Below are 23,796 nucleotides of genomic sequence, written 5' to 3'. Positions count from 1 at the left end.
ATTTGCAGTCAGGGTGTGTGGGATAGCCACGCGAGTGCTCCAGATATCATGCGAAATTGCATCACAGACCATAACTCGAGTTGTAGGCCCAGTGTGTCTAGCACGCATACAAGCTGGTTGCAGGCCCCAAGTGGTCTCCTCCTAACCAGCACACGGCCACCACTGGTACTGAGGCAGAACCAGATTTCATCAGATAACACAACAGACCTCCACCTTTCCCTCCAATGAGCTCTCGCTTGACACCAGTGGAGTCGCAAATGACTGTGGTTTGGGGTCTGTGGAATGAACGCTACTGAGCGCCTGGCTCGAGGCTGTCCTTGAAGCAACCGATTTGTAACAGTTCTTTGTGTCACTGTGGTTCCAGCTGCTTAAATTGCTGCTGCAGATGAAGTATGGTGCGCCAGAGCCATACTCTCAACACGATTTTCTTTCCTCTCGGTAGTGCCAGGTGGCCATCCAGAGCATCTCAAATGGAACTACCCTCACGACTGTCACAGCGTGTATTTGAAGGAAACCTAATTTGCATCCTCATAGTGACGCAACTAGCTCCACTCTTAAGCGTCAGGCTTGAAATTTGAACAGACGTCATCTTTTAGATGTACAAACACATCTGCCAGCTTTTGATTATGTCGTAAAAATCCTTCTTGGTGTTACAATTTTCTTTCCGTCAGTGTATTTTCTGTTGGAACGTGGCAGTACACGAAGTATTCTACGTCACACACCGCATGATAGCTTGTGGAATATAGAGGTAGACGTGAATGTAGATGTTAGGTGCTGGCCCCTCCGGAAAACCCACAAAAGTGATACAGATAGAACTTCTTGGGTTCCATTTAAAGCCTCCGTCGCACCCTACTCCCGAGTTTCACATTATTTCGTATTGCCACCCGAAATGGACATTCCCACAATAACAGAGTCGTTAAAAGATATTCTTGCATTCATGACGTCCTCCTCCTTTCATACGAATTTATCTAATGAGCACTGGCCTGTCGGTGAAAATGAACAGTTTTAAATTGAAAAGAGGTACAGCATATGCCTAAAAGGGAAATACAGATCCAGGTGAATGGTGAGACGATGTAAATAGTTCTGTTTGTAAAACAGATGGGAGACAATACTACTATACTTACTGAGGAATTAGTGTGATATCAGCACTGGCTAGACTATTAAGTCGATTCTGAAACAAAGAGAAGAAATAGAAGTACAGGACCTAGAAGAGCAGATTTATGCCGGGATATTCACATACATATGGAATATTACCTTACAGAGTTGGTAATGCAATAAAGCCAATGATACAAAGAGAATCCTATGGCACCATAGGGGATCGGAACCTTAGTTATTATAAAAGTAACATCACAAAATACATGCTCATAAAGACTAATTATTTCGTACTTAAAAATCATAATCTAGATATCTGAATTAATTATGAAACACTTTACTTAAATTCTGCAAATTCATTTTATTTATTTTTTAAAGTTATACCAGTGACTGTTACTGAAGAAGTTGTAAACAATTTATCTTACCTCTCTGTACTTGTTCGCTGTGGACGGTCTTAGTGCTAGCTTGGTCGTAGATGGATAGTCTTGGCGGGAGAGTGGTAAAAAGAGCTAGTGTGGTTTCGCGGAACAGCTGAAGGCAGATGTATTTTGTATTACTAGTTCAGAGTGAAAAATATTAATGAATATAATTATTGCAACGTTCAGACATTTTATATCACTCAGTTATCTATGGAAGCCACATGAATACCACAATCCTTTCCTCAGCTAATGTTTCTTCGTATCGGAATAGGAATGGCGACCAGCATCAACAACGAGCCCACTAGCGAGGTAATCAGCTAAGTAATAACTTAAAATTTTAGACGTGGATATGCGATTCGATACAACTTAATTCGAAACGTCTGTTTTGAAGACAGGTCATTGAATACTAAGCACTGAATAGGAACATCACAATTCTCACAGAGAAACAAACAGTAACCACGTACTGACACATTTAGTCTTTGTGGATGTGCAAAAAGTTCCACAAACTAGATTGCTGATCGGCAAAATAAGTGCAGCTGATTCGCATACATTTATTATAGTTATGCAGCAATTCTATACAGATTGTACAAGTAGGTTTAAAGCGGAAAAAATTATTTTCCCTGCTACTCCCAGTCTTCCGAGAACAGCAAAGAAGATCGTCTATGTGGCCAACCATGTTTAAAATGTACTTAGAAGAAGCCTCAAAGAGATGGAGAAGAAAGTTGTACGGAAGGCAACACTTTGTACGTCCTTCTCTTCTCTGACCATCAGGTTATTGTAGCTGGAAGTAACGGCGATGCATACGACATACTGCAAAAATTGAAAGAAGCAATTGGGTATGACAATTGACACGTATAAAACTGAATTTTTAATAGCACAAAAAAGACCTGTAGACGATCCTGACACTTGAACAGATAAAAATCTAAGGATGTGACGCTTTCAGACATTTGTCATTCAAAAGCAGATGCACAGTTGACATAAATAACGAAATAGGCCAAGGGAAAACAGAAATAGTACAAATCAACGGTTATATCTGAAATATCAGCATAGAAAATAGGACGAAGGAAATCACATTTGAATCAGCTGTTGAGAGCGCTGCTATGTGGGACACTGGAGCTGAATATGTGAGAAGGTACTAGCACTTTCGAAGAAGAAGTTGCGGCATATCAAGGCTAGACCAAGTGAAGGAAAACGCAATATGAGAGATTATGGGAACCGGAAAGATAATCGGTTCAACAGAAAAAGTGTCTGTTATTGATCGGCCTCCTAGAAAGGGCGGAAGACCAGAGATGGCCAGAACAAACTTTAAAACGAACTCCATAAGGGAGACGGAAAGGAAGATTTCCGCGAAGAACATTGCAGGAAGGTGTCTATGAGGTAGGAAGGAGATTGGGTTAGTAGATAGAGGTGGAAAATGGGAAGCGAGAAGCTGCCACAGCCGGAAATAACACTCGTGATGTGATGATACTTTTCTGAGAGCATCAAGGAGATGGTAAGAAATTCCGTATAGCCTTAATTCCACAATGATTCGCGTGTATACCATCAAAACCATTTGTTTTTTGTCAAGGACGTTTATGAGAAATGGACAGTCGAATTCTGTGCATTGCTCTCATACATTTCGCAAAGTCAGCCGGCCGATGTGGCCGACCGGTTCTAGGCGCTACAGTCTGGAACCGCGCAACCGCTACGGTCGCAGGTTCGAATCCTGCCTCGGGCATGAATGTGTGTGATGTCCTTATGTTAGTTAGGTTTAAGTAGTTCTAAGTTCTAGGAGACTGATGGCCTCAGAAGGTAAGTCCCACAGTGCTCAGAGCCATCTGAACCATCGCAAAGTGGGCAAAATCTCCTACCTCGGAGGTCTGCCTGTTATTCTCACGGCCAACAATCTGCTGCTTCTTTTTACTTTTTTAGAAGAACGAGGACAAAGCCTTTACCTGGCGACGAGATAAGCGTGAAACCTTACCAGTTTGTACATTCGGTTAGATTTTCTATCACTGTTGCCACGTCTATAGTCTTTGATTGTTGGTGGATTTGATTACAGCAGATTAGCGAAGAAGCACCGACTGACACTGTTCCCTAGCAGATCACTCACTTCCGGATCTTCTGTCCCAGGCGTCGGATTTCGTTCCTTCCGCAGGTGTTTCAGTTCCTAGCAAGGGACTGGTTTACAAAATAGGCATTGGGGTAGCTACAAACAATGAAAGTCGGGATAATCTAGAGAAACATGTATTCAAAAACGAACACGTAAACGAAAACTGTCCTGCCGCATGTTTCTGTAAATTATCTTTTACAGAATGTAGCCGCTGGCGAGTAATAGACATCATGCAGGACAAGTTCAAAGTACACAAGTTCACGCAACAAAACCGTTTTCAAAATAAAGACCAGTCCCCAGAGAGAACGCAGAAATCAAATAATGGGTTCCACTGTAAGAGAAGAAACTAACCATGGTTTACGCTTAGATAAAACTAACAAAGGTCGGCCAGAACAGCTTACCGCGCTAAATGTCGATCTGCAGCGCCAGTATCTTGCTGCGCAGACGTAGCGGTAGTACAGTCGTAACCATTGTAATTGCGACGTGCATAGCAACTAAACATTACGAGTAGTTCCTGGATGACTAACCTATGCACTTCCCAAAGTAAAGGGAAACATTAAATGGCTGTAGCTGTCGTACACTGAACCTTGCGACGTTGACCCCCCTAGAAACTGCAACGGAATGGGCTGGAGAGCTGCTCCCCAGGTTAGTTAAAGCTACACGAAAACGTCCATGTAGCCAACCTAACCGGGGGTGAGAAGTGGAGACATTCCTGCTGTCCTGGCTGCCTGGAGTACCCGAATTACGGCCCTCAAGTTTGGTGTCTTGGACTGACTAGAATTCTCAGAATGTGGGAAACATTTGTGTGCCTCTGCCATCGTGTGGTTTCAACGACGATTCGAAATATCGGCCAGAAAAACAAGCTAGATTTCGCCATCTTGGGCGTTCTCTATATTAATTAAACGGGAGCGTTAAATTTGTGCCAACGGCCTTGCCGCAGTTGTAACACCGGTTCCCGTCAGATCACCGAAGTTAAGCGCTGTGGGGCTGGGGTAGCACTTGGATGGGTGACCATCCGGTCTGCCGACCGCTGTTGGCAAGCGGGGTGCATCAGCCCTTGTGAGGCAAAGTGGGGAGCTACTTGATTGAGAAGTAGCGGCTCCGGTCTCGGAAACTGACATACGGCTGGGAGAGCGGCGTGCTGACCATATGCTCCTCCGCATCCGCATCCAGTGACGCCTGTGGTGAGTATGACACGGCGATCGGTCGGTACCGTTGGGCCTTCATGGCCTGTTCGGGAGGAGTTTTTAGTTTTGGTTAACTTTGTACTGCCCATCCAACCGATGGTCCTCTCTATGTAGACAATACCTCGGTGGTGTCTACAGACTTTGGAAAATTTGTTTAGTAGTGTCAATTCAGAAATGAAGTTTGATGATTTGTTTATTAATTTATCGACTGGTTTCAGTTAGGTATCACTTTATTCAGAATTTTATTTGGAATTCGAGTCTGTGATTAGAATCAAAAGATTGATTTTATTACTCCCTCTTCCTTTGGTGAGGACTGGTCTGCACAGAATCTGTTGCCGTGCCACGTGCGGTTTGTGCTTAACAAAGTCAATGAGTTATAAAGTTCCAAAAAACTTTACACATAATTTCTAACGCATACGAAACTTCTTCTCGCTGACTTTCCCGCTAATTGATGTAAGGAAAAAAATTATTGGTTAGTAGTTTTTCGCTGTTCATGCAGAAAAACGTTATCCACAGACATGACGTTTTAATTTATTATAGCTTTACTACCAATTATATTCGCATCACAGTTTGCAGATAATATACGCATATACCATTGAATGTATCTAAAACTTATATTATTGTACGACACATTGAAGTGCTCTTTCCCGCGAAAGGCAAAGGTCCCGAGTTCGAGTCTCGGTCCGGCACACAGTTGTAATCTGCCAGGAAGTTTCATGTCAGCGCACACTCCGCTGCAGAGTGAAAATTTCCTTCTGGGAACATACACCAAGCTGTGGCTAAGCCATGTCTCCGCAGTATCCTTTCTTCCAGGAGTGTTATGTCTGCAAGGTTTGCAGGAGAGCTTCTGTGTAGTTTGGAGGGTAGGAGACGAGGTACTGGCAGAATAAAACCTGTGAGGACGGGTCGTTAGTAGTGCTTGGGTAGCTCAGTCGGTATAGCACTTGCCCGCGAAAGGCAAAGGTCCCAAGTTCGAGTTTAGATCCGGCATACAATTTCAATCTGCCAGGAAGTTTCATATCAGCGCACGCTAAGCTGCAGAGTGGATATTTCATTCTACATTATCCAGTGTTCGACAATGAGAGCACTTAGCGACTTCCAACAAACTTTAAGCATAATTTCGGACCGTTTCTAAACTTTTTCTCTCTTGGATGTTTAACATCGGATATGTAGCACATTAACCTACTTGGAATGTAATCAGACGTTTGAAGCTGTTGTATACAAGAAAGTTTGATTCTTCAAAGAATCAGAGGTTTACTTGTTAAGTAATAACGTATCAGCTGAACAAAACATTACACTTTCATTCAGTTAAATGACCTTGTACTTCGGCCATAGAATTTCATCAAAATCTGCACCCCTTTGTGAGTCACGCTATAGTCTCTGTTACTAAACGAAGAAACGAAGACAGAAACGACAAGAAGACAAAACGGGCTCCCTGCCCTCTCTCTCTCTCTCTCTCTCTCTCTCTCTCTCTCTCTCTCTCTCTCTCTCTCTGTCACGCAGACACTCTCTCTCTTTGAAAGTGAAACGAAACATCGTTGCACAACGACACATAATAATAAATGAACTCTGTAGAGTTATAAATGTCTGGGAGGTCCCGAAGTTGAGCCGCACCTGTTAGGGGAAGCATTTTCCCTGGGAGATCGATGGCTGCAGCTACCGTATTTGGGAGCCTGTTGGACGTCGGAGTCACGCTATGTGGACTGCAAGGAAACTCTGAGCTTAAATATTTATGGGGCTTCTCTGCACCCTGCTGCATTTCATTGATCGCTGATGTTTATTAAGGTGCTCCTTTGTTTTGATGTTAGTCTCTCAGTACTCTAAAATAAGAACCTATTAAATCTGTCACCCAGTCACCCAGTACCAGTTGAAGGCTGCTATCTAACGGCTTACAAGGGCAACAAAAATTTGATTTTGAGCAGATCATTCAATTATTGACCTAATTTAAAAAGTTAATATTCTGTCATACTCTACTGATTAAGAGGTATAATCTTACGTTATAGCTTTAACGCTGTATTGAAGTTAGAGAAAGTTATACGCCTTGCGACAACAAAACACACAGTGCGCAAATTATCCATACTGTATTCATTCAGTATTTGAGGATGAGAACGCTTGGCAACTTGCATAAAACTTTAAACATAATTTCAGATCTTCTCAAAACTTTTTGTTGCTGACAACACCCCACTAATTAATGAGAGGAAAAGATTTTATGACGTACCGTTCTGGTTCTTCGTACTGTAAACCTTCAGCATCGGGCATGACTCTTTAATTTATTGCTTCTTTACAACTAATTCTATTCGCGACACAATTTGCAAACGTTTTCCACATACAGCACTGAATGTACTTGTAAAATTAATCGTTGCACGAGATATAGTTGAGGAGATACGATATCATAAACGTTGATATAGTTTCTTTGATAATTAGAGTATTTAGCGACTTCCAACAATCTTTAAACGTATGGGAGTTCGATTCTTTAACGAATCGTGGCATGGAGAGGGGAGGTTTACTGGTTTTGTACTAAGTTGTAATAAGGAGGAGGTTGCAATTTAATGACGTATAGTTGCAAGCCACTGAAGGCGGTGCATGGTTGTAGAAAGATGAGGGATAAGATGCAGCCGAGACACGATTAACGTGTGATCCTAAATCAGCCTAAACAGGTTACAAGCGGATAAACTGCTACAACCAAAGGAAATTTCACTATTTTCCTTAAAAGCGACTACCGACGTCAATTACAGTCAGACTTTATTGATATTTTGCACTCGCCTGCTGCTGAGGCGTAAACACATCTGTAAGCTGTTTGGCCGAAGGGATTTCTCCACGTCGCTCACATACGTCGCCAGAACTCTCTGTCCTCTCATCTCTATTGCTCAATGTAACCTGAAACACGAACCTAGTGGGCAGGGGACAAACACAAAGAGGATCAACACTTTCAAACGATTTGATGGATGTTTCAGTTACTTGAATTTTTTTAGCTAACTGCATTGTTCACATCTTTAAAAAAAATCCAACCTATATAAACCATTTACTTTCACCTCAGACTCCACTGGTCAACGACCCACAACTCAATGCCGCGAATTCCTTTTCAAAGATGTTATACTCACAAGCACTCGACTCGCTGGGAGCGGAAGATAGCTATGCAAGATGCTTACAAGATTTGATAAAACTACGACAGTCGTAAAAACCTAAACACGGATGACCAGGCGACACTTTGGACCATGCTCATCCCGACTCAATGTCTAGCGTTCTAGCCATTGAGCCACCTTGCCCGATAGCATAACATTTGCAGTTCCCATCCTGTGCAACGAAAAACAAATTTTTATTGACTGAGCGAAATGGAAGAGCATTACGCCATGATCACCTTGACCGTAAGTTTCCAAACTGATACTCTAGTATTTCCATGCCTATACGATAAGCGGACTAAAATTTCACCCTCAACCATGCTTATTTTCAGTACACAAAGAGAGGAATGACGAGAGAACGTGGTGGCTATTGTGTGTGTGTCTGCCGTTATTGGAACTTTCCAGGTCGTTATCTCAATACAGAATACTCAGAGGACGTGGACTTGCAGTTTATCAATCGGACACTGATTATAGTTCAGTCACTGGATAGAGGGACATAGGGACAGCATACCGACATATCGCACAGACACTTGATTGTAGTGTAATGATCACAGTAGTAGCGACAGTATGGACTCAGTACAACACCGAGACAACAAGAGTAGGAGCGGACCCTTCCAGAAGCGTCACACTACTGTGTGCTACCAATTCTACTGGAGTTTCACATTTTTTACATCTCATTACCTTTGCCTTTTTTCAGTTTACTCTCAAACCATATTCTGTACACATCAGACTATTCATTCCATTCAACCGATCCTGTAATTCTTTTTCACTTTCATTGAGGACAGCAATGTCATCAGCGAATCTTATCATCAACATATTTAAACCCTGAATTTTATCTCCATTCTTCAATCTTTATTTTATTTCCGTCATCGCTTCTTCCATGTATAGATTGAACAGTAGAGGTCAAAGACTGTATCCTTGTCTTGCATCCTTTTTAATCCGAGCACTTCGTTCTTGCGTTTACAATCTTAGAGATTCGTCCAAGCTTAGGGAATACTTCACAAGAAGAGCGTAGGATTGTTGTACTGGCTCTCATGAAGAGACGAATGACAAGAGCTGAAGTCTGGGCAGAGATTACAGGTAGAAAGTCACCACGGACCATCAAGAAGAGATTTGTAGAGACTGAAATGAGAAATCTAGTAGCTGTGCTGACATAGACTACGATATTACACGCAATAGGGACTTACACGGTACAGGGCCAGAGTCAATTCGGACGCTGAGTGGCATTCTGTGACGTTCGATGACGAGTCTAGTTTCTGTTTGTGGCGGTCAGGTTTATGCCAGGGAATGTTAGAATGGAATTCTTGAAATACGGAGGTGAAAACTTAGTAGAATATCTGTGTGTAATTTTTAATGAAACAGAACAAGTGGAGGATACACCTAGAGAGATGAACACTTCTTTTATCTATAAAGAAGGGGATAAGGAGCCCTGTTCAAATTACAATAGAATTAGTGTGATACCCTCAGAAGGGATGACAAATCCCTCAGAGTGGTACAAATGGCTCTGAGCACTATGCGACTTAACTTCTCAGGTCATCAGTCGCCTAGAACTTAGAACTAATTAAACCTAACTAACCTAAGGACATCACACACATCCATGCCCGAGGAAGGATTCGAACCTGCGACCATAGCGGTCGCTCCGTTCCAGACTGTAGCGCCTAGAACCGCACGGCCACTCCGGCCGGCCCCTCAGAGTGTCGAAGTGCTTTTAGGGCTGGTAGATTATCATTCGATAACATCCACTTAGATCAGCAGTTGAAAAGAACGTAGAAATGCACATGACATTTGTGGATTTAGAAAAAGCATACGACAGCATCCCGAGATTTGAGACTGCATTCATCATGAAGACGTTAAAAGTACGGTATAAATGGATTAATATAGTTACGAGAATGTAAAAGGAGACAGAAGCAGTTAAGACGGCTGAAGGCTTTAGAACTACCAGAGGCCTTAAGCAAAGTTTTAGTCTATCCCCTTTACTTTTTAATAAACACACACACACACACACACACACACACACACACCAAACGCTGGAGGCATGGTACTAGAATTGTTCAGGTCTTGGTATATTCGCTAGACAGAACAAAATGCTTCCACTACTTTTTGCAGATGACCAAATAATTTTTACAAACAGCATACACAGTGTGGAACACATGTTGGATAAATTGCAGAAAAAATACGCAAGATGGGGTGTAAAAATTAATTTTGTCGGGAAAAAATAAGTGTCTTGGTAAACGAGGATCAGATTTAGTTCTCGAAGATGGAAAAACTAAAAATATGACAATTTTAAATATTTAGGTACTGTTATATCCAGTAACAGAACTTGCGACAAAGATATTGAGACCAAAGTAGTGATGGATTGACGAGCAACGAAGTTCCTACACAGAGTAATTTGAAACAATGGCACTAGTCAACAGACAAAAGACAGCATTGTATATATTTGAGTGGTGTTCCCGTCCGGAACGAATTTTTGACTTTCGCCAATATCCAGTGCGGCTGGAAGCCACGAAATACCACCATCCCTTCCTTTTGTTTCCCCATTCTCTGTTTCATGTTTCATACAAATAAAAACAGGATCCTACTTAACGTGCAGAAATGTGTCGACTCAGGAACAAAAGAAGGATAAGTTCAGGGGAGTGGAATTAGATTTTATGACAAGAGTCTTGCAGATTACCCGTAAAGATTAAATCGAAAAATCTAAAATGTGAGATAAAACTGTAGTGAAACAAAACAGTGAACAAAAGTCATCAGTGGTTTGGGCATATTAAGAGAAGGGGCAGTGGCAGGTGACTTAATAAGATGTTAGTGTTGGCCCCGAGAAGAACTAAAACGGGGCCGGCACCATCGTTATGGGAGTCATTGATGAGAAGAGGTTAACAGCTTTCCATCGGAGTAATGGAGACTACTGGAAGGAGAAAACGTATACCCTCTGATGGCAAAAGTCAGAGAAGAGGAAGACTGACGCCAACGTGTACATAGACAGTGGGGTGAATGGTCACACAAAGCAGCAATTTTCGAGACCCTTACTGTGTAGGCAGCTATTGGATATGACATCAGGACGATTTTGGCAATAGTGGAGAGGCTGAATTCTCGCCATTATATGTCAAGAACGGTCGAATTCATGTTCGGGATACAAAGTGGTATGTTCCAGCATGATAATGCAAGACCCCACACGGCAGTGCACACCGAAAACGACTTGAGGAATGTACCGATCCTTGCCTGGCCTGCCCGGTCTCCTGTATGTATATTATCACACCAGCCGCCAGTCAGCAATGCTCATGAACTGACAAAGTACGGATTTCAGTCATGGTAAGAAATTTCTCAACGTGATAACCGGTGACTATTAGTTTCCCTGCAACAACAAACACAAGAGTTTATTAGCGCCCATAGCGTTCACAACTCATATCGATGCTGATGGTAGACATCAGTTCCGAATTAAAATTAAAGTTTAGATAATTAATACTTTTTATGTGGTGAACATCTACAAAAGTTTGGGGCACATCGAAATTGTCTTTCGTACCACTTTCCAATTTTTATCAGTGTGTTTTCGTTTGCTTATTTAATTCACCTCCGATCATCAGAAACAAAAGAAAATAAGAAAAGTTTACTTATTATCAGTATGTAGTTGAAATAGTAAGGAGCTTGCATCTGGGAGTGGTAACTTGCTGGACACACCAAATACGAAAATTTGACATCTTTATTTTGCCTCAGTTGCACCAAATACCATAAACAATTAAGGCCTGAATATTTACAGTAGGCTAACTGGAACAACAGAGAAGAATTCAGTCAGAAAAAATTTTCAGACTCTGCCGTTAAACATTTCAGAAATTTAATTCATCTTATTTTTAATTTTTAGCACATCTGTATTTTTAAATCTCACAAACATGTAGAAAAACAATAAAATATCAATTTCACACAGAGACTATAAAAATAACAGATCTAAATAAATATTAAAAGGGAGCTGGAAATGAATGCATTCGCCAACATAAGGTGACCGGCTTGATTTCATTCCATGCATCACACAGTTACTTGGTTCAGTTCAGGCTCTAAAACAAAAACAACATGCAAATAAAATTATACAACAGAAATAAATTTCAGATTGCACTCTAGCCTTTTACTTTGGAATATGAATTTTAAGCAAGAGAAACTGTGCCGATTTAACACTCGAGTCACGAGAGCTTTAGAGTTAACAGGCAGTTGGAGGTATAACTGTTTTATAACAATTTTTAACACCTAAGTATGCACAGTGATACACTCATACAGTTTTATAAGAATCAGTATTTGCACTTAAGGTTAATTATACCATATAATAATGGGACTTGTACTGTTCAAAATATATGGCTCTCTACAGCAGTTTCAAGAATAAAGGAATAACTTGGACATGTTCTGATTATCAGGGATGCTGATCGACATTCAGGATACTGGAGAAAATCATAGCCGCTAGCAAAAATTATGAAGATCTACGTGCGAGAACCCAAGTACGAATTTATGTAGCAAGGGCTCGGTAAATCAACAGATGTTTCCGCGAATCGTGTCAAATCATACACGAGATTAAATGCTCATCATTAGTTCTCCATGCCGGTCTTTGGTTAAATAGTAAAGTTGGCAGGGCAACATCCACCAACCCAGGCAGAAGAAATGAGAACTCGAAAGACAGAAGACGCAAACCTGCGACTACGATGGAAGAGGTAAGCAGTAATCCTTCGTATGACATCGGCTTTCAGGAAGGATCGCCAACCACAACACCGCCACTCCTGGGCTAGCAACCCTTTTTATCATCCTGGATAGCCGACAAGATGAGACGACTTACAGAGTCACGCATTAACTTAAGTCTCTTCAGAGAGCCAGATGCCAGGGAAGCCGTCGCTATGAAGCAAAGACCACAAAGATTTACGGAGCGACAGCAATCGATACGGGTGCACAAACGGCTCAGTAGCATAGTAGGAAGAACACACAATTAAATACCAGTATATAGGTGATCTGTGGCTGCACAGGGTGCCAAATGCAGTCTACAGAGCTGCCCCCTCTGGTGGCAACACTGGCTCTGACCCAACTGGGCGTCGAGTCGATCTTAACTTCGACGACAAATTTGGTTACGTCATTCATCGTTGCGTCACTTCTGTGCCAGAGCCAATCTGTCGTAAAGGGTCACGAGTGGTGGCTGATCGTGCCACTCTTCTGGCAACACTGGACCACAATGGTAGAGGTAAGCACTAATTCTTCAAATTGCATCATCACGCCCTTCACAGATAGGGTCGCCTAACGCAAAATGGCGACCCCACCTCACTCAAGGGCTAGCAGCTCGTGCTATGATCCGCAATAGTCAGCAACATAGGACGACTTAGTGAGACGTTTGTGCGATTAAGACCACACAAAAAAACTGTTCAAATGGCTCGAATCACTATGGGACTTAACATTTGAGGTCATCAGTCCCCTAGATTAAGAACTACGTAAACCAAACTAACCTAAGGACATCACACACATCCATGCCCGAGGCAGGATTCGAACCTGCGACCGTAGCAGTAGCGCGGTTCCGGACTGAAACGCCTAGAACCGCTCGGCCACAGCGTCCGGCTAAGACCGTTCAAAGAGCCGCAAGGCTGCCTCCACATGAGACGCCTGGAAAGCCATAACTAAGAATGAAATACCAGAGATGTTCACTGAGCGCCAGCAACTGATAAGTGTGCACGAACGGTTCAAAACACGAGATATATGAGAAGAGTAACGGGACTGATAACACAGCGAAAGATACGGCAGCGCTTTCTGTTCTACTTCTGTAGACCGGTGTGTTCATCGGTCTAAGGACGCTGCAGTCATGGACTGTGCGGCTGATCCCGGCGGAGGTTCGAGTCCTCCCTCGGGCATGGGTGTGTGTGTTTGTCCTTAGGATAATTTAGGTTAAGTAATGTGTAAGCTTAGGGACTGATGACCTTAGCAGTTAAGTGCCATAAGATTTCACACACATTTGAACATTTTTTGGTGTGTTCATCCTTTCCAGATGCTAAGTCAGAGTTTCAGGTCCGTACAGCCATCGTGTCATCTTTGAGAGCGCCGCCAGTGAAGTTGTATTTTTGTTGTTTGTTACGAAAATGGAACAGCGAAATTTTGAGTTACATTGTGCCATCAAGTTTAAAAACTTGGCGAATTCGTGAACGTGATATTTGAAAAGTTGAAGTAGTCTTATGAGGAGCATTCCTCTTAAAGATCACAAGTTTATTGTGGGCAGAAACCATTTTTGGAAGGCTGAGAAGACGTTGAAGACGAACCTCGCTTAAGGAGATCTTCAAATTCAAAATCTGACGAAAACATCGAACTTGTGCATGCTCTAGAGAGATTAGATCGACGTTTAATAGTACCAACCAAGTATTTTACAAGATGTCCCAAAAAGGCTCATGAAATGGGTAAATCGTGAGACCAGACATTGCAGACAAGTGGATGCTGCATCATGACAACATTCCTTACCACTTCCATAGCGGAATATTTTCCTGTTGTTCCACAGCGCACCCCCCTCCCCCTCCACTCCCCCCCCCCCCCCTTTATTCATCTGAGTACTTGTGACTTTTTTCTTTTCCAAAAATTTAAAAACATCTTAAAGTGACGTCATTTTGGGATTCTGGAGACCATTCATAAGAATGTGAGTGACATGTTAAAGAACCTAACAGTTGGAGCTGTGCAGTCATAACGTATCGACTGCACACCGACCAGCGCAGCGCCGCGATACGGCATCAAGAAGGCGCTGACCAGCGCGCCAATGCAAAGAGCGGGCAGCGCCACGTCCTATAGGAAGACAGAATTCAGAGAGTTCAGCGCCCCCTGTCAACGCTGACTTCTCTGGTCGGCCCCAGTTCGGTTGCAGACTTCGAGAGTATCAGTATTGAGTAATAGGAAGAAGATACTTAGCCTGTGTTCTGCGAGTAGGAATAGTATGTAATAGTAATTTCATGTAGCAGGCACAGAAAGTACAGGAAGCCACTTCATTATGAAAAGTTGTTTTTTTTTCCTTCTGTTAATTTAGAAGTGTTATGTACAGATAATATTGGATTCCTGCCACCAGCCATCGCTACTTCTCTCCTTGCTTGTTTGAATCGGTGCTGACTCCCACTGCAGCTGGTGGTGAAGCCTTTCAGCGCTGCCTCTAAGACTGGGAAGAACGACTCAGCCGTTTCATTATCTGATGAATCTCCTTTGTGGTGATACCTTCTGCTGTCAAGAATTCAATGAATACACGTTGCTTAAATCGCATTGACCGACCGTCTGCGCAGGGCCCCATACTTTACACTGTAACAACACAAATGTTCAATACTAAGGCTCCCCGCCAACTGGAGCTGTAGAGAACAGGCTACGGAACAAGCCAGTACTCGTCGCATACCAATGCTGCCAACTGTTTAAGAGTTACGAAGGTGGAGGCATTACTTCTCAGTCAGCCCTCGTATATGAGGCAGGTGAATTACTCTCACACTTCAAGAAGAATGTAGTAACTCAAATTGATATGTGTGAATATTACAAAATACTACAGAATATCTCGAACAGAAAGACTTACTCCATGCTAACAATCAAAACTTCCGAAAACTACAGTCAAACAAAACCCAACTCTCGCTTTTCTCACATGACGTCATAACCGCCATGGATCTAGGTGGCCAGGTAGATGCAGCATTTCTTGGTGCCACTCCTCCTATCAAAAGTACGATCGTATGAGGTATCAGGCTATATTTGTGACTGCATTAAGGATTTCTGCATACAAAAGACGCAGTATGTTATCCTGGATGAAGTGTCATCGATAAATAAACAACACTAGAACAAAAATATAGAAACATCACGAGAAATACTTGCTTGGACATAAATGAAGACGCTAGCCAAGCGAGCAATTAGCGCTGTTGTATTTGACCACGAACGGCACCTGTGCAATGTCCTCATTATGTTGCAAGCGTCAGTCGTGGTCAAAACAGTGTTCCGTGTAGTTGTGAGTGCATTATGCTGGAGCTAAGTGAATTCGAACGTGAGAAAATTGTTAGTGTTTGTATGATACATACTTCCGTAGTCCGCCCCCCGTAGCTGAGTGGTTAAAAACAAAAAAATAAAAAAACGGGTAGCGTGAAAAGAAAAAAAAGAAAAAAAACAAAAAGGGTAGCGTCTAAAAAACTAAAAAATAAAAAAAATAAAAAAAGATGGATAGAGCGTCTGCCATGTAAGCAGGGGATCCCGGGTTCGAGTCCCGGTCGGGGGAAATAAAAAAAATAAATAAATAAATAAAAAAGTGGTCAGCGCGACATAAGTCAATTCTAAGGGCCCGGGTTCGATTCCCGGCAGGGTCGAAGATTTTCTCATCTCAGGGACTGGGTGTTGTGTTGTCCTAATCATCATCATTTCATCCCCATCGACACGCAAATAGCCGAAGTGGTGTCAAATGAAAGACTTGCACCCGGCGAACGGTCTATCCGACGGGAGGCCCTAGTCGTACGTCATTTTATTTATACTTCCGTCGCCAAGGTAGCCGAAGTGTTTTGTGTTTCAAAAAGCACCATACCGAAAATATGCACTGCATGCAAAGAAAGCTGAAAAACATCATCCGTGAAGTCACAACACCAAGGGAGCTCCATAAGTAGGAAATTTCTGGGTGAGCTGGGATTCCAAAACTATTCATCAGTGTTGCAGATGCCAGTCACAGGAAAAAGTGGTGACAAAGCCATAAAACCTGTACGGTGGAGCAAAGGAAGAAAGTTATTTGATCGCATGAGTCCGGATCCTGGCAGGGTTTACGTCCCAAGAATGAAATATGGCTGTTACTCTGCCAGGACTCATTTTGTGAGCTCGAGGATGAATTGACACATCTCCCCAGGTCACCGCTGTCATTAGACCTCAATATTATTGAGCCTCTGTAGTGTACTTTGGAAAAAAGCACGCGTGATTGCAGTCCTCCTCCATCATCGTTACCTGCGCTTTCCACTATTTTGTGGCAAGAAGGGTATAAAAGCAGCACTCCGTCTTCAGGCCACGAGTGGCCTACCGGGACCATCCGACCGCCGTGTCATCCTCGGTGGAGGATGCGGGTAGGAGGGGCGTGGGGTCAGCACACCGCTCTCCCGGTCGTTATGATGGTATTCTTGACCGAAGCCGCTACTATTCGGTGGACTAGCTCCTCAGCATGTGAGTGTGATCCGGAGTCGGAAGCTGATGTCAACCACATCTTATTTATGTCCCCAAATTTGACCGTGAACGGTTGGCCTTTCTAAAGACGTTGCTGAATATGGGCTACCATCTTCCTCAATCAGCTTCTTCTCTTTTGTGTACTAAAGACGTTCGTCTATATAAAGTGATAGTTAACTTCATCAAGAGTACTGGCCACAATCTGTAGGTTTTAATGGTGTACGTAAACTATAAATATGTCTTGCTGATGAAGATACTTCAGAATTGGTGTGAATTGTAAGCCAAGGCACTTTTAATTATTTTCCAATTCAATTCAATTCAATTTTTAAAACATTATGTACAAACCTGTAACAGTTAAGCTTTTTATTTTTGTAAATATGCATTTCTGTATTTGTTTATTCAACTATGTGTACATTTTCACTATGTGTTGCCGATGGCTAAATTGAGTACACACTCAAAGGCCAAATAAAAAAAAAATTGCCAACACGAGACTCAGTGCACCCCGAAAAGTGGCAACAGCGCATGGCGGTGTGGATGGTCACCCATCCAAGTGTGGACCACGCCCGACAGCGCTTAACTTCGGTGATCCCACGAGAACCGGTGTACCCACTGCGGCAAGGCCGTTGCCAAGAAGGGTATAAGATCCCCTTGAAAACCATACAGGACCTATATTTATCCATTACGAGTTGTTTCGAATGCCGACGTGTTACTCTACAACGTGTTAGGCATGGTGATATGTTAGGTGTTTCCGTATTTTTATCCACTCCCTACATAAGTGGCTTTGCATGGACCCCATGGAAGTGTTCTGAGACACTTACTATACATTTTGTATGTCATTGACCTGGGAGGCAAAGTAACAGTAACTTCGGACTATTCGGAAATGGTTCAGTTGTCCTTAATGGAACTCTGTCTGAAAAATCACTCAACAGATATTGAGCCAGATCAAGATAAGATTTTGCAGTGCTCCAGATTGGCAAATTGCTTTCCACATGCAGAAATGTCAAACTGTGCACTTCACAAGGTAAAAAACTTAGTACCCTATAAGGACATATCAATGGGTCAATGTTATAATAAGTCGAATAGTAACATTTAACATGGATATAAAATCCAGCGACCTCTTAGGCCCAGTCTTAGGTAAAGCACATGGTTCATTTGTAGAGTACTAACAAAATGCAATCAGTCTACAAAGCATGTTGCTTATGAATCATTCGTGCCACCCGTGTTAGAGCACTGCTCAAATGTGAGGACTAACAGAGGCTATCTATTTATTTATTAAGCATACCCATTACCATGTAACATTAGGTGTTTGAAAGTTAACATAAAATGATATCTGTAGAATTTGTGATCAATAAGGGTTACGCAACTCGCGTGGTTAAATCAGCTGCCTTACTCTCCAAATACAAAATTGGAATTTCTCAAAACTTAGCAATTAACACTGGTATGTACAAGTGCAGATCTGCTTCTTGAAGATATTCATATTTGAAATGACTACTGAGGTATTGCTAAGGGCACTTTGAACAATCTGACAACTGAGTCAATGGTTGTATGGCTCAAAATGGTTCAAATGGCTCTGAGCACTACGGGACTTAACATCTGAGGTCATCAGTCCCCTAGAACTTAGAACTACTTAAACCTAACTAACCTAAGGACATCACACACATCCATGCCCGAGGCAGGATTCGAACCTGCGACCGTAGCGGCCGCGCGGTTCCAGACTGAAATGGCTGTATGAGGTATGAATGTAAACCTGTCATATTTCTAGCATACATTCAAGTGTTTCAAGACGTATATGAAACTACAACTGCGAATGTTATCGAGCTACAAAAGTTGTAAAAATCTGTTGTGAATCTGCAAACTAAGGCAGATATATTGATGGGCCATCGTCCTCCTTTCTCAGTTGTTTGCTACCTGATAATATCCTCTCTGTCGTTAAACTGCTGCAGTCGACAAGCAGTTGGTCAGTAGTTTAGTCTTCTCCACTACATATGCACAGTGCATCTTCAGTTATTTTGAATGGTTTCTAATAGGCTTTCTGTCTTCCATGACCTGTTTAGACGGCTGAAAAATTCGGTGATAAAACAGCTGATACTGAATGTATATACGAAATGGCAAAGGATGGTTGATCACTGATTTATTTGATCATAGAATGAAGGCTTTCACGGCAGGTGTTGTCATCACTTAACACTTCCGGGCTGAGATGCCGTACATAAGATTCTCCCCTGACGTTTCGCCTTCGACTGCGGAAGGCAGAACAGATTGACGGGGTGGCTATGGGAAGTCCTCTTAGTCCAGCTGTGGCAAACTTGTTCACGGAGAACTTGAACAACGGGCGCTGCAAACAGATAGAAAAATACCAGCCAGATGGTATCGTTATGTAGACGATACATTTGTTATATGGACTCATGGGGAAGAGGGACTGGATGCCTTCCTGTTACATCTGAATAGTATTAATCCAAGAATTCAATTCACTATGGAAAAGGAAATCGATGGTCTCCTGAACTTCTTAGATGTGACTGTAATCAAACGAGAGGACGGATCATTGGGTCATAAGGGTTTCAGAAAAGACACACACACACACTGATCGCTATGTGCAGAAAGATTTTAACCACCACCCAAAACATAAAAGAGGGGTGATTAAAACATTAATAGACATGGAGCACAAAAAATGTGAACCAGCTCACTTAGATGATGAGATTGAACACCTTAGAGCGACCTTCAAGGAAAATGGGTATTCCAACAGAGAGATAGATCGTGCACTACACCCTAGACTGACAACCAGGACGGACGAGGATCGACACCAAACCAAGGGGAAAGTCTTCTTACCATTCAGAATTTTAAGCAAGTACGATGTGGAAACTGTTTTCAGACCCACCACGAAAATAAAAGAATGTTTAAGATCCGCAGAAGATAAACGACATCCTCTAGCTACACCAGGTGTCTATGAAATTCCGTGCAGTTTTGAAAAGGTCTGCATAAGCACAACAAAAAGAAGCGTCAACATCCGTCTGGATGAACATAAAAGGAACTGCCGCCTCGGACATACTGATAAACCGGCTGTAGCAGAACATGTCTTTCAGGAAGGTGATCATGAAATAAAGTTTAGTGAGACGACCGTCATAGCAAAGTCGTCGCAATATTATGCGCGAATGTACAGAGAGGCCATTGAGCTTGCCAAACACTGCAATAATTTTAATAGAAAAGATGAAGCATCAAGCTGGATAAGATATGGATGTCAACATTGCAGCCTCAGCGTGACAATCGATTAATTTCAATTGAGAAAGTTGGCAATATCAGAGATCATAGCACAGCCGACGTCACGTGATTGATAGCGACGCTCTATGGATGGCTTATATATACGGCGCTCACTCGCGCTCTCGTTGCAGTTCGCCGATTGCCCTCGGAGGATGCCTTCAGCAGTCGAAGGCGAAACGTCGGGGGAGAGACTTATGTACGGACCACGGCATCTCGGCCCGCAAGTGTTAAGTGATGACTGAGTTATTTGACTCCCGGGAGTCCCGGAGAAACTGAACTGGCAGACATCTGAAGAGAGATGGCAGCTATCTTCCTAAAGCCTATTTAAGAAGTTTCACTAGACACCTTTACATGAGGAGTTTAGAAATATTCCACAATTCCTTACGTATGGCTACCGTTAGCTATCGCAAGAAAAAGATTAGCGCAGTTATAGCGCACAGAGATGTTTAAGCAATCCATCGTCCCGGATTTCGTAAGCGAATGGAACGAGAGAAACCCTAGTAATTGGTACAATGCGAAGTGAACACTAAAAAAAAATTTCAGCTGCCAAGTTCTCTAAAATCGTTTATTCGTACAGATCACCTGTTTCAGCAGTTCTCTGTTTCCATCTTCCGTTCTGCAAAAGAAGTGACCGAATATGCTACGATGCAGGAACTAGCATGACAGCACACGTAATTGTATCCAAGATTTGCAATACATGGAATAACGACATTCCTTTGTTTACATCATTACACAATCTTCTCCTTCACTACATCAAGTGGTTCCATACAATGTGTGTCCATGTTGGTATCGTCAGCTATTGTAGAAGTCGGTACATCAGTTTTAAAATAACAGCTATGTGCACACGCGTTATTGCGCCGATTACGATTGCTCACATTCGTCACCATTTTAAAACTGACACATCCCAGCCTAAACATTGTTAGCGACACAGAAGTAAATCAGATGATCCAGTGGTAGTACGTGTCGATATTTCACCTCACATTAAATTAAGACATGGATCTACAACTTCATATAATTACATGTGCCTAACTTATTATCATTACTTATAAGCCGAGTCAATATTCAACAGTTTTAAAAAGTCTCTGAAATCACGTGCAAATGTGCGGTCTTGACAGTTGAAAATTTATTCAGTGTTCATAATACCAGGTGCGATGCATGCTAGTAACTGCTGTAATCGCCGATTACAGTTAAGGATGAGTCCCAGTTATTTATATTTAAAATTTCTTGGTATAAATTTTTTCTGCAATTTCAGTTTGTACAGCGTGCTGTTAACCTGGGGCACTTAACATTATCGGCTATGAACGTGACAGGCGTCAGTTCGGAAGGCCACAGGGGCTGGTCCGCTACATGCAACACTCCTGTAACTTCCCGGCACCAGCGATCAACGATGCGCGCGCATCCCATTGCAAGGTCCTTACCGTCTCTCGCTTCCACTGTACAAAGAGAAGGAAGGGTGTGCAACTGGTAAAGGCCGTTGATAATCGTGTAGCGCCTACGAATCATTAGCTCTTCTGAAGACACGTATGTTATACTTTCACGCGTCACAGTGCTGAAACTGCTCCGGTATAAAGGGGGTACATTTCTAGCATCTCATTGTGCTTTAGTGCATATAGCTATTTATTCAGTTGTAGTGAACGGGTATATTTTTAATGATTTTAAATTTGTTTCTGCGTAAGTATGGTTGGGTTGCTGAAGCAATATACAGGATGTATCATAATTAATGGAGTAAATGCATACAGTTGAAAGTACACGATACTAGAAGCAAAAAACTCTGAGTAAACGTAGGGTCGAAACTGCATACCGTAAGAGCTACGAGCAATTTTTCACCATCGATACAGTAAAGCAAATCTCTTCTAATGCAAGCTCTTTGCTTTTCATATTTTGGGAAGTGGTAATATGGACCAAAACGAGAAAAAAAGTCCAGTAAACATGTACTCTAAAATGCATACCTTAAAAGTTACAGCACTTGTTCATTAGAAGAGTTTTGTTCCAAAGTACCGAAGATCAACCAGTGCTCATAGCTCTTAAGGCAGGCTCGTCCAAACTGTGCCCCTGGGGCGCTAGCACCCGCGATCGCCCGCGGCCAGCGACCCGGGCGAATTCGTATGTTGTCCCAGTGGCCGAGCCATATCGGTTAGCTGGCCGTGCGGACCGCCCGACCGCCCGCCGCGCCTCTCGACCCTATACCAGCATAAGACACAACCACGGGTTTGGATATTTTTCTAACCGTGGAAAACGTGTTAAAGTCGATGGGTTTAAAATGGGAACGCCTGACCATTGTAACAACGGATGGAGCCCCTGCGCTACGAGGGATACGCACTGGATTCCTGGGTCACGTCAGGTCAAAAATAGCTGAAGTCGGCTGTTCCTTATTCGCGGCAGTTCATTGTCTGACATACCAGGAGGCACTTTGTGCAAAAATTGTCAACATAGAAAATGTTACGGACACAGTTCTTCGAACGGTTAATTATCTTCGATCGCATGGACTCACACATCTCCAATTTAAAGAATTTCTGGCTGATATCGAAGTGGAATACCCGGACGTCCCCTACCACAGCCAAGTAAGTTGGCTGAGCAGAGGAAAGGTGCTTCACCGGTTTTTCTCCTTGAGGGGTGAAATAAATATCTTTTTGAAATGAAAGGATGTCCAGAAGAATTACTTTGTGATCCTAAGTGGGTGGCGAATTTGGCTTTTTTGAGTGACCTTACTGGTCATTTAAATACTTTGAACATTTCACTCCAAGGCGAAAATCACTCTGTTGCTGATTTAGTGCAGACGATTCAAGCATTTAAAAAAAACTTATTTTGTTGGGAAAACAGCTGCGCGAGAAGAATTGTGGACACTTTCCTGTACTAGACAGTGTTAAAGAAATGTGGATTTTTCAGATTATGTTGAAATCGTTTGCGAATTACAAGAACAGTCTGAAAATTTATGGAGATGAGTGAGCTTCACCCGGCCTTATATATATTTGTTCGCCCGTTTTCCCGTCGGGAAGAGGGTGTCTCACAAGTGCTTCAACTAGAGCTGATTGACCTGCAGTGCGATATCCGCCTGAAGAACCGCTTTCTTATGTGTAAAACTTTGGATGACTTTTACAGATGACTTCCACCAGAGAAATATCCTCTTTTGCACAAGCACGCGGCCAAAGTTCTTTCAATGTTTGGTTTTACGTATATTTGTGAGCGCTTTTTCTCTCTTTTAAAGCTTGCTAAAACTAAGAACCGTTCATTAGTTGGCGATAAAAATTTGAGTAATCCTTTGAGGTTAGCAGTCTCACGGAATATTGTACCAAACCTAGACAAAATAGTTTCCTCGAAAAAGAAAAACGTGTAAAATGTTAACTGCCTTTTTAACAATATTGACTGTAAGAATTAAAGAGCTTTATAATCTTAATTCTATTTTTAATAAGTTTTCAAACTTGGTCAGTTAAAATTATTACGTACAAAACAGCAGACTAAGGATCCGATTTTTAAACTCTGAAAAGGGATACAAA

At 42.3% G+C, this 23,796-nt stretch overlaps 1 protein-coding gene and 1 pseudogene across 3 annotated transcripts in view; both read left to right on the top strand.

Annotated features, from left to right (window-relative positions):
• LOC124619745 (ankyrin repeat and IBR domain-containing protein 1-like) overlaps positions 1 to 23,796 on the top strand; it is a 527,110-nt gene that overhangs the window by 25,540 nt on the left and 477,774 nt on the right. The gene's annotated exons all lie outside the window — the stretch shown is intronic.
• On the top strand, positions 4,525 to 4,642 carry LOC124620503 (annotated as a pseudogene).

Source organism: Schistocerca americana, chromosome 6, assembly GCF_021461395.2.
Source record: "Schistocerca americana isolate TAMUIC-IGC-003095 chromosome 6, iqSchAmer2.1, whole genome shotgun sequence".
Taxonomy (NCBI): Eukaryota; Metazoa; Arthropoda; class Insecta; order Orthoptera; family Acrididae; genus Schistocerca; species Schistocerca americana.
The sequence above is the reverse complement of the archived record's forward strand: the minus strand, read 5'-3'. Positions and strand labels throughout refer to the sequence as shown.